The 11,550-nt window shown below is 41.1% G+C and overlaps 1 protein-coding gene across 2 annotated transcripts in view; it reads right to left on the bottom strand.

The window, feature by feature from the left end:
• FREM1 (FRAS1 related extracellular matrix 1) overlaps positions 1–5,481 on the bottom strand; it is a 157,676-nt gene extending 152,195 nt beyond the window's left edge. The window contains exon 1 of one of the 2 annotated variants that reach the window (XR_004959489.1): positions 4,974–5,297. The gene's annotated coding sequence lies outside the window, so the exon portion shown is untranslated. Of the gene's footprint in view, positions 1–4,973 lie in introns of both variants that reach the window. The other variant, XM_036260930.1, reaches the window with a different exon arrangement.
• Between the last annotated feature and the right edge of the window lie 6,069 nt (positions 5,482–11,550).

Raw genomic sequence — 11,550 nt, forward strand, 5'->3', positions numbered from 1 at the left:
ACCAACCACCCTAAATTCTACCTGTCTTTGAGGTGTCCACCTCCCAAGATCAGTGTTATCTGATTGGATAGAATCCTGTAAAACCCTAACCTCATGTTGCACACCTACAGACATTTAATTATTTACTTGCAGTCATTTACTTAAAAGTCTGCCTTCACCTCACCTGTGAGCTCCTTGAAGGTAACAGCATGACTGTTCTGCTCATCGAGAACCTCCAGCCCTGGTCACTGGGCCCGACACAGAGAAGCTCAATATGTGTTAGTGACTGACTGACCCCAGTGCACATACTGGACCTATAAGAAAAACCGGTGGAAGGAAGAGAAAGAGCCAGAGTACACGAGAGGGAGGGAGGGAGGGAGAGGGAGAGAAAGCTGTCTGTTTGAGCAACCATTTCTTTCCATTTGGTGATGGTTCACAGGCTCACCACGGCGCAATCCCAGTTTCAAATTCTCAAACTGATTTCCCATAGGGTTGGGTTCATTGCAACAGGGAAGCAAACTCCTGACAAAAACAATAATTAAACTCTTTATATATGTATCTGTAACGGCAGTAAAAGTCCCCAGTTCTGGAGGACCAGGAAGAAGTGAGGACAGAATGATTTTCACATCACCCTGCTCTCTGCACACGGATCACTTGGGTAGTCTGGGAGCTCAGCACCTGTTTCGTGCTTCTACTCGCTCTGTGAGAGTCGGGTAGGAGCTAGGCTGCTGCTCAGAGTTCAAGGCCAGGGAGTAAGGGGGTAAGATCTATCCTGTCCAGTCAATGAGATCTGGGGGGGTAGGGGAGGAGCTTTATTTCCCATTCTCTTTTCTTTTTACCTATAAATTGAATAGATTGTCCCATGTTATTTCTTTACAGCCTTCGCAGCTGTGTTCACCCTTTCCCAGAGAAGAAATATTTACTGAACAGTTACATATGTCATGTACCATACTTGGTGCTTTCCAAGTGTGTTTTAGCTTTTACAAATGCCTGGTAAGTATCTGTACCCTCGTTTACTCCCCAAGAAACTGGCTACGAAACTTGTCCAACATTGCAGAACCGAAGAATATTGCAGCCCAGGACTGGAACCAATTGACATGTATTCAAAGGCCACTCTTTTTTTTTTTTTTATCCTCACCCGAGGACATTTTTCCATTTTTTTGTTCAGGTAGAGTGGGAGGGAGAGAGAGGAAGAGAGAGAGAGAGAGAAACATCGATGTGAAAGGAACACATCGAGTGGCTGCCACCCGCACGACCGACCAGGGCCGGGGACAAACTGCAACCGAGGTACGCGCCCTTAGCAGGAACCGAACGGGGGTCTCTCAGGACCGCAGGTCGACGCTCTAACCGCTGAGCCAAACCGGCCAGGGCCAAAGGCCACTCTTTTTTTTTTTTTTCTACTCCACTTCTCTGATTTAACTTTTGTGATCTATCAATACCATCTCTAGTTTTAAAACAATCACTAATGCTTATTGGATGAAACAGAATCATCCCAGCGTGTTCTAATGCAGGGGAAGGTCTACACAGAGCAGAACTCAGTTATTGCTGTTGGGCTGATGCTCTGCTGTCTTTCCAGACAGGAGACTCCCTCTCACGTGAAAAACAAATCTGGGCCATGACAGGGGTTTGATAGGAAACAGCCAACCACTTTCAAACATTGGGATGAGTTTTCATCTGGGAATTTTGTTCCTTTATGAAATTCTCCTAACTTCATAATGTTTTTGGCTTATAATTTACAGAAGAAAGAATTTTTGTGCACACGAGAAATGTAGACCTTGGAATGGAAATATCATGGCATTGAGTGCAACCCGGTGAGACAAAGTCCTGGCTCATTTATTTTAAGAGAAGAAGGCAGGAAGCATCCGTGAGTTCAGAGCAGCTGACAACACAGGACAGAAAGCAGAGGTAGCATCCCGGGGAGGGGCAGCACCCGCAGGGAGAACTTGGGGCTTAGTGAGCCCTGGAGTGTTATCTGCCCCTGCCTCTAAGGAAGCCAGATAGGAACATTTCAAGGGCAAAGTTGAGAGTGAAAAGTGATATTCAATCTCAGCAGCCTCTGCATGACTCTCAGCAGGAGTACTGTGATACCATAGCAGTGACCCCATACACGGGGTGGGATAAGAGTAAAAGCAAAGACTGTTTTGCCATCTCCTTTAAACATGAACAAAGAGAAGCCGAGAACATTGTGTCAAAAATCTCCTAACTCTGCAAGACTCCTGTGCTCTCTCCTCAGTGAGTAGTTTCCCACCTAAACATGATATCTTTGGGCAGCTAGAGGCGACATTGGTCAGAAAAGCGCAGAGATCACAGCTATGTTTTCTTATCTTGATGGCCAAGTTTTAGAGCACTTTGAAGTGTTGCCCCAGTCACGCAGAGAGAGAAGCCACCATGCAGACAAAATGTGAGATTTCGTTAGGGGGTTGTTTTTCCCCCCAGCTCTTCAAAGGTCTCTGTTTGAGCTCACCTGGTAGCACAAAAGCTATTAAATCACTTGAATGAGAGGGTCAGGTTGCAAGCTGTGCAAGGATGGAAGCGGCAGGCCCTGCTCAGACCACCCAGCTCTCCAAAGGGGCAGCAAAACCAGATTCAGACAAGATAAGAGGCTGCCCTCCTATGTAACCTGGCCCAGAGGAACAGCCTTTCCAGAGAGGTGCGGGATCCCATGGCGAGGAGCGACAGTGTGCTCTGTAAAGGTGGCATTTGTCTAACTCACTATACTGGTGGTCTTGGTTCTTTGTGAGAGAAAAAAAAATTAAAATATTTTTTTTTAAAAAAGCAAAGCAATACATTTACTCTTAGGGACTGTTCTCAAAGCAAATGCTAAAGAGTTCCCATTCTACTGTATGCCAACTATACTTTAAAAAAAAGAATTAAAAAGAATAAAAAGCTCCCATTCACCAATAACTGAGTGTAGAAGACTGAGCCACACCCGGCAGTCAGAGACCAGAGCTGGAAGGACACCAAAACTCACCCAGTTCAACTCTTTAGTTTTATTGATGGAAGAAGTGCCGCTTAGAGAGATTGTTAGGTGGCTCATCCGAGATTGATTAGCAACAGCTAAGATCGTAAACATGGTGAGCACACACCCTGCCCCTACCATTGACACTGGTCATTTCGGAGTCCTTGGAAATTAGCACTGAGCCTGGTATGTAGCAGGCACCCCCAAATATTTGGAATGAGGAGAGGGTAAAAGGAAGGAGAGCTGATGAGCACATCCTATTTTCTTTTTACTCTAAATAAACAGCGCCATAAACATACAGTGCCATGTAATGTCCCTGGGGATGGGGATGGGGGTGGGGGCTGAATTCTTACTTTTCATTTGTTGTCAAATGAGGACCGAAACATGATGGACGAATCGCTTCCCTTTTCTCCTAAGCCATGTGGGCTGCTCCCATCTAAACTTCGTTTCTGAGCGTTAGACTGCTCCTGAACAGACCCAAGAAATCTAGCTGAGTTCAGCCTAACTCCACCTAGTCCGTCCCAACAGCAGAGCATCCCCAGAGGCTGATACAGAAGTAAGAACAGCTCTGGGCTTAAAGTTTACAAGACAAGCATGGCTTGGCCATGTTTGTGGAAGCAGGTCAAATCATACAGCCCAAAAGGTGGAGGCAGGGGAACACAGTGTCCAGTACCTTTGTCCAACTCCTTTCTTTCTCAAAGAAATGGAAAGGCAGAGATGAAAAGGGGAGCAAGAAAAAAAAAAAAGATGGGGTTGGTGGGAAAACTGATTTAAAAACCCTCGTTTGTCATCCAAGCATGCAAAACCACGTTCCACATAACTTATGTTCAACAGCAGCTCAAACTCAAGTTTATTAATTAGATATGAAGTTTACTATTAACCAAGTACATGAAAAGAATTTAATTGCCAAGAACAATGTACAGCAGTGCTTATCCGAGTGTGATCTCCCCTGCATCAGATTCACCTGGGTAGAATCCCTGTCCCACCCCAGAGCTCAGCTTCTTTGGGGTGTGGCCCAGGCACCTGCCTTTCCCCGAGCACCCTGTTGGTTCTCAGGCATGCTGAGCTTTAAGAGTCCCTGACGGAGTGAAAGAGCAAAGGTAGTTAACATTTTCCTAGAGTTCTGCAGGAGGCACTTTGATCAAGGGCAGGCAGGAGTAACTCTTCAAGCTGCAACCGGCAGTATCGGTTTTCCAGAGCAGAAGCCTGCATCACTAGGTCTGGTCTGCAGAGCAGCCCTGAAGAGGTTAATCCCTCCAGCAAGATTCCCAGGCCATAAACTCCGACCAGCCTCCGGAAATGCTCTTTAAAGCTTTGTAACTCATGGCACGCACAAGACTGAGAGCAATAGTAAAAAGGCAGAAATAAAGATTAAGTGCCTTAAAAATTATTTCTGTATCCGGATGAAAACTAAAAGAAATGATTTACTACAGCATCAAAACCTCTAGACCAAATCTGGATAATGAGCAGAAAGGGCTTAGAAATCAGTCTAAAACTTCAGAACAATATTTCTTTGCTTCTCCAACACTCTCTCATCCCCACTAGAAAACAAGCCATGCTTTAAAAATATATATACATCCAAATATAACTAAACTAAAGCAAAGGAATCTAAAAATCATTTCCAAATTTCATTATCTGTTTACCATGAGGATATTATCTGTTTTGTTGAATTTTGCATCTTTTCCTTTGCCAGTTCAGTTAGCTGAGAAGAAACATCCTCATTTTGGTGCGGGGGGGATCACAAAATTTAAAAATGATTATTTCATTCGCAAGTGCCGTTGGAAATGGATTCAGGAGAGTTAGACATTTTTGTTACATAATAAAGAGAATCCCACTTTGGGTGTGTGGCTTTTTAACACTGCAAGTGACCACCTTCTGTGTTCACACGAGCATTAGACTTTTCCAGCACACTCCACGTACTTCTTGCACTATTTCTTGGAGTTAATGCTACCACCGCACACACAACGTCTGGGGCATTCTGCTAACAGAACACTCACAGTTAAGATGAGAGGAAGTACATAAAGCAGATACTTACAGGTAGTGGTTTTCCTTTCCAAGCCCCAAAGTTAGAGACCCTTGGCGGGATCACAGTCACTGACCGGTTAATCTCTGGTTTAAAGAGCTTTGAGAGGAAGGGGGAGGAAAAACAACCCAGGGAGGGAAAGAGCTGAAATTCCAGTCTTTCAGGTCAGCTGAGTTTGAACTTTCTTTGTACTAAAAGTCCATTAGCCCTCCCAACAAGAAAATATAGAATTGAAATTCAGATACACACTTCACTGTCCTGGCGGGTCCTCTCCAAGGCTGCTGCTGGTGCGGTTCTGCAAACTTCCCGACGGCCGGCCGAGCCTCAGGTCGCCCCCTGAGCAGGCAGATAGAGGATGCCACTGTCCGCAGGGAGCCCGACCTCCCTGGCAGAGCCACGGCTCGTCAGTCCCTTCTGCTGGCTGGGTCCGCGGGGACAAAACTGAGCTCTTGTTAATGAGATCGGTTGCTTCTCCTCCTTGTCTCTCCCCAGCTTCCTTTCTCACTATTAGTTATGTGCTAACTGCTCTGCCACTGGCTGAGCCGAAGCTCCTCTCCCGCCCGCAGCTCTCTGCACACAGACGCATCTCACACACATGCACATGCGACATACACAGTCTCACACACATAACACACAGGTGCACACATGCTGTACCCACACAGGCACCCACAGGCGGCACACCCACACATGAACACATCCGCAGACATGCACACGCATATTCACACACCTTCACACCCATGTGCGTGCATGCTCACACATACAACACACACACAGGTACACACTCACGCCCACCCACATTCACACTCTCACAGCTATTTCCTGAACCTTCAAACTCTTCAAACACACTTTCCCCCCTGCACCTCTTTACTTCAAACAAATTCCCATTCTGAAAGGTTTTTATTCAATTAAGACAAGATGCTCAGCATTCATTCAGAAGACAGGAGGAAGGGGAACTGGCCCCTTTTAACTTTTGTCACAGCATTCAAAGGAGAAGTTCGGAGATTCTAGGGTTCTGTTTTTAAGTACTTGGCTCTTCAGATTATGAGTCTGGACCTTTTTATGAACCCACAAAGTCTCATTAATTTAATCTCATTTGCATATAGTTTATGACCCCACTGATTCAATATATCACAGGTCAAGAAATGTCCTCTCAACAGAGGTTCATTTGGTTAAACTTACCAGGGTTCAGGGGGTGAGAGTCTTTTTCCTTAACAACTGTGCACTAAAATGCTTTCCTGTATTTCATCTCCACCAGAAAAAAAAATAAAATGGCATACCGTCTGGTGTAACTTTCAGATTGACCATATATAGAAAAGTTGGAATATTATCTTACTTTGGGGAAAATGTTTATATTGAGACATGTCTGGCTATTCTGAACCTTAGACCAAAGTACAGGGCACTATAAATCCAATTCATCCTAGATTGTGGATTCCTCTAACAAGGTCACCCCATCATACCCCTTTCCTGGGAAAAATGAGGAAAAGAAAGAGAAATGGAAAAAGGAAAAAATTAGATAAGGAAGAAAGAAGGGGGAAAATGAATAAGAATGCAAAAGAAGAGAGAAAATAAAGATTTTATTTAAAAATGTGTTTTATAGGTACTTCAGCAATGACTGCTACATATCTTACTAAAAGTCATAAATTTTAAGTCTTCAAGAATCTCTTGATTCATTCATTGCTCTGAGAATAAATGTGTGAAATTTCTTGAAGAATCTCTAAGCTCTTTATAGGTAAACAAACATTGTTTACTAAACACAGTTATTAGTAAACAAAATATCGTCACCATGTATGATTTGTGTACTAATCTTGAAAGGATAAGAAATAAAGCCTTAGGACACCAGAAAACATAACGTGACAGACAATTTTTTTCTCAGACTGAATTTAAAAATTGCCCGCCTTGTGAATAACTCAAATACAAAAAATGTGGATGATTCTAGATGCTATTAGTTAAGATACAAAATTCATTTGATAAGGAATCCTGGTAGGTAGCTGCACCAGTGGGCCTCTTCTAACATCTGGGCTAAATGAAGTTCATCAATTAGTCTAGAAACAGAAATAAATGTTTTATATCATTTCTATGGAAAAAATACTTCCAGCATTCTAAGCAAAAATAACAAACTTAGATTGTAATGCATTCTAAAATGTGTGCAGGAAGTATAATTTTCATAAAGTTGTTTATACACATAATGTTGGCCTAACATCTGTGGGACATATTCTAGAATAGGCCGAGTTAGGATTAGATAAATCACAATGTCTTGAAATCTGAAGTACCTGCTTATACTCATAAATCACTACCTTCTTATACAAATAAGTCACTCTTTTTCTTCTATCTTCCACAAATGGATAAGGGGTGTTGAAACAATATAATTATCAACTAAAAAAATACTCTTTGGACCCATTGAATTGCAAAGTCAGAATATTTAAAAAGAACTAGCCAAAGAAATAACAATGAGTTCTTTCCCTAAAAGCATGTGCTGCTTAACTTAGTGCTACAACAAGATGCACTTTAAGAAATTATTTTATTTCTAACCTTGGGGCTGGAGTGATATGAAATATGTAAAATGTCATTTCTTGGAGATGGACATACATTTCTGGATTGTAAACATGTATGATTTTGTTGAACTGCTGTAGAACATAGCATTCTCTGAAAAGGTGTTGGCATAGCCAACACCTTCACCAATAAACTCATATAAAGAAATTAAGAGTGTGTCTATTAAATGTGATGGCACCAAGCACAGAGCTGTTATTGCACTGGGAAGATGGTTTTCCACTGAGTCATGAAACTGGGTGGTTATGGGAAGCAATGTTGGGACAAAAGAAGACTATTAGTCCAGGAGAGGAAAAGACGTACATAACTATATTCTAAGTATATCAATTTAAAAACAACCAAGTAGATAAATGAAATCAAAATAAATACCTCTATGTACAAGAAAAGAACAGAAACACAGACAGTGAGAGAGTTTGGAGGTGGAGACTTGCTGACCTCAGATTCAGAGCTGACAGGACAGCTTGGAGGTAACAAGAAATGAAACACTCCCTGAGCAAGGCAGGAATAAGATCTGTACATTCCACTTAAAATCACAAAAGTACAAAGCAACATCACCTCTGTGCATAAGTGTAAAATCCTCAATAAAATATTTGAAAATCCAGTTATGTATTTTAAAAGATATTATGATCAGTAGAGTTTATTTCAGATTGCAAGGGTGGTTCAAAACAAAAATGTCTAGCGTTTTAATATATTAGAAGAGTGAAGTCCACATGTAATCTTAAGAAATGCAGAAGAGTGGTATTCAATAAAATTCAACACTCATTTGCTAAAAATAAGCAAACAAAAAACAACACTAGCCAACCAAAATAGAATGGAAGGCTCTTTTTACCCAATTAAGGATATCAGAAGTCTCATGCTTAATGGTAAAATTTTAGCAACCATTAAAGAAGAACAGGACAGAAATGCTCGCTATATTCCCCACAATTCATCATTGGATAGAAGATCCCAGCCAATACAATAAGTCAAGAAAAATAAAATGAGGCATGAGGATTGGAAAAGAAGAAAACAAACCTTTTATTTGTAAAAAGACATGTGTCTCTCTATAAAATATCTTTTGAAAATGTGATTGAGGTGTGAGAAGATGTTGCATAGGACAGGAAAGATATTAAATGGACCAGCTTTTCCAAACACATGCATGCCCATGCCAAGCAATATAGCTGCTAATAACAAAAAAATCTTCCTCCCAGCATTTTGTTCCATGTCTGGAGCTAATGATCTAACTGGAAATCTGAAAGAATGAAAGACTTAGGTCCTCTAATTTGATGAGGGCTAATACTCAAATCATGTGCTTCCTGAATCTAGTTGAGCAAATGTTTCCCATTCTCCGTAGTCAAGGCTATTTATTGCCTGTGGGAATGGAAACCTCAGACTAGAGATTCTACTCATTACATTGTCATTTCCACATGCGTTTACTAAATTCAGGCAGGAAATCAGAATAATCTGACTTATTCCATTCTACTTTGCCCTCACAATTGAAAATCAAACAGGCAATGCATTTTTCTTGTTAGTAATTAACTTGAACACAGCTTCCAAAGCATTAAGGTTTCTGCATATAATTATATGAAAAAGATCATCAGGAATCCTCTTTATCTCCATCTTTTACAGAAAAATACACCAAAGGCAATACACACAATTTAATTTTAAGATGTTTTACATTTCAACTATCTTTGTGAGATTTGGGAGTAATTTGTTCTTTCAAAGCTTAGCACCAGGAACAATTTTATCTTTCCAAGCATAACACAAGGAGTTAGGAGTCTTGGCTTTCTGATTTTGAGGAAAAAAAATCACCTAATTCTAGCTCTCTCAAAAGACAATGCATTTTTCATCATCAAAATCAAAATGAAAACAGTTGTTGCATTAAAAATTCATGGCAGCTTAGCCTAAGTCAGAACACTCTGAATGTAACAAAACAAAACCACAGGCAAAAGATGCTTTTTACATCTTAGGAGTAAATGACACAAACCTACTAACAAAAGATGAGGGTGAAGTCACACACTGGTGTGTCTCACAGGAAACAGAATGTGCTGATCTATTAAATTCCCTTCAACAAGGGTTATAGAATCTTCAACAAGATTCTGTGCTAATCATGAATGAGATAGAGACGAGTAAAATCAAGTGCCTGCTTTCAAAACCTTACAATCCAGTTGAAGAAGATAAAATTACATAACAAATATTGAGATATAATTAAGAATAGATAATGATTACTAAATAGGTACATCCTTATGCACATTTTTTTTCTTACATGCTTTTATTAATTCATTTAACCCTGACAACTCTAATACCTTGAGTGGATCTAGGAACTCAAACCATAGCATCAGTTATCTCTCCCTCTATTGCCAATCTCTGTCTCTGCTTCACTTTCCCTGTTATTTTATCCTGCTACATACAGGTATCTTGCGATAAGGAAGACAGCCATCTGCCCAGGACTACATTCTCATGGCTTGCGATCCCCCCAAAAAGAGAGTCATCTTGCATAATAGTCTCATCAGAAAAGCTCTAGTGCAACTAGGGAAGCAGTGAAGGTTATGAATACTGACACGTCATGGCAGCATGGAGTGGGGAAAGGTTTTCCAAACAGGAGCAGAGGAAGAGGGATGGGAAAACATCTGGGCAGGGCAGTCAGGTACCATGAGAAATGTGTAGTTCAATCTTTGAGGCAATAGGGAGCCACTGAAGGATTTTAAGGAGTAGAGGGACATGGCCCTAATCATCCAGCCGGTGAGTGAGCTTTGCCCACTGCCAAGAATCTTCGTCTCCCAAGACTTTGCTATTCTCACTTAATGCGTTAACTTTGATCTTCCTTAACTTTGAAGAAAGTACTCTCCCTCCATTTTAAAGAAGAAACTAAATGATATATTTAAAGACTTTGAATGTCAAGTGTCTAATGTAGAGCAACTACTACAAAATACTCTCTAAATATCTGTGAATGAATAAGTTGAACAGTAATATTCATTACATTTCTAGCCCTGTATTAAATCCTGAGAAGGCTTAGGAAGGAGATATGCATTATATGACCCTCATTCCCAAAGCACCTCCAGTGCTGTTGGGGAGACAGGATTTATGCACTAACACCTGTCACATAAAATGGAGAATAATACCAGGCAATATATACAAATTCTACGAAGAGATATGGTGGTCAAGGAGGGTCCATCTGATGAGGTGACACGTAAGCAAAAATTTTAGCGAAATGAGGATCTGGGGTAAGAACAATCTAGGCAGTTAGTGGTAAAAAGGGTCTTAGAGACTTTCCAATTTAATTTGGGGATTTCAACATATTTAAGCACTGGAATCACAATACACAAAACAGAAAGGAGGTGCTCTTCATTTCCACAGCAGGAATAGAGGGCCAGGAGCCCCTGCGTCTTGGATTTCTCCATTCTGCAGTCCAGGGGCACCTCCTAAAACCCAGGACTCCAGGTGACACTGTCTGGGAAAAGAAAGTGTTCAATTATGGAATCCTCAATTTGAGTAAGTGACTTGCCCAAGAAAACACAGCTACTTAGTGGTGGTTCTGTGTATAGAACTCACATCTCTCTCCTTTGTAAACAAGTTTCTCTCTACCACACTTCATTCCTTTCTTCCATAAATATCTATTAAGCTCTTACAATGCACCAGGCACCAGGTTCATTACTGAAAAAAACAGCATTGAGGAAAAAACATGCCCCCTGGCCTCACACAACTTAAGCTATGGTCAGTTTATGCTTGTATTTAAAATAGTAATAATCAGATCATTATAAATTGTGGTTAAGTACCACAGATGAATGTGCTATAGGGCATTATAGCGTGCCCTTCATTAGCCTAGGACCAGGGAAGAGACTTACCACATGTGAGGTAGGAAGGTTTTGGCTTAAGAATTTATATTCTCAGCAAATACCTCTCCCCTATCATATATGTTGACTCTTTGTATTTCAATTAAGTTTGTTCATGACTGGATTCATGCTCACACATCTGCTTTGCCCAGCAGACTAAGGAGATCTTAACTTAAACCTCGTCAAGTCACGTGCACTGATTTGATCAAAGGACGTGTACTGGAACACCTTTC

Source organism: Molossus molossus, unplaced genomic scaffold, assembly GCF_014108415.1.
Source record: "Molossus molossus isolate mMolMol1 unplaced genomic scaffold, mMolMol1.p scaffold_m16_p_14, whole genome shotgun sequence".
NCBI lineage: Eukaryota > Metazoa > Chordata > Mammalia > Chiroptera > Molossidae > Molossus > Molossus molossus.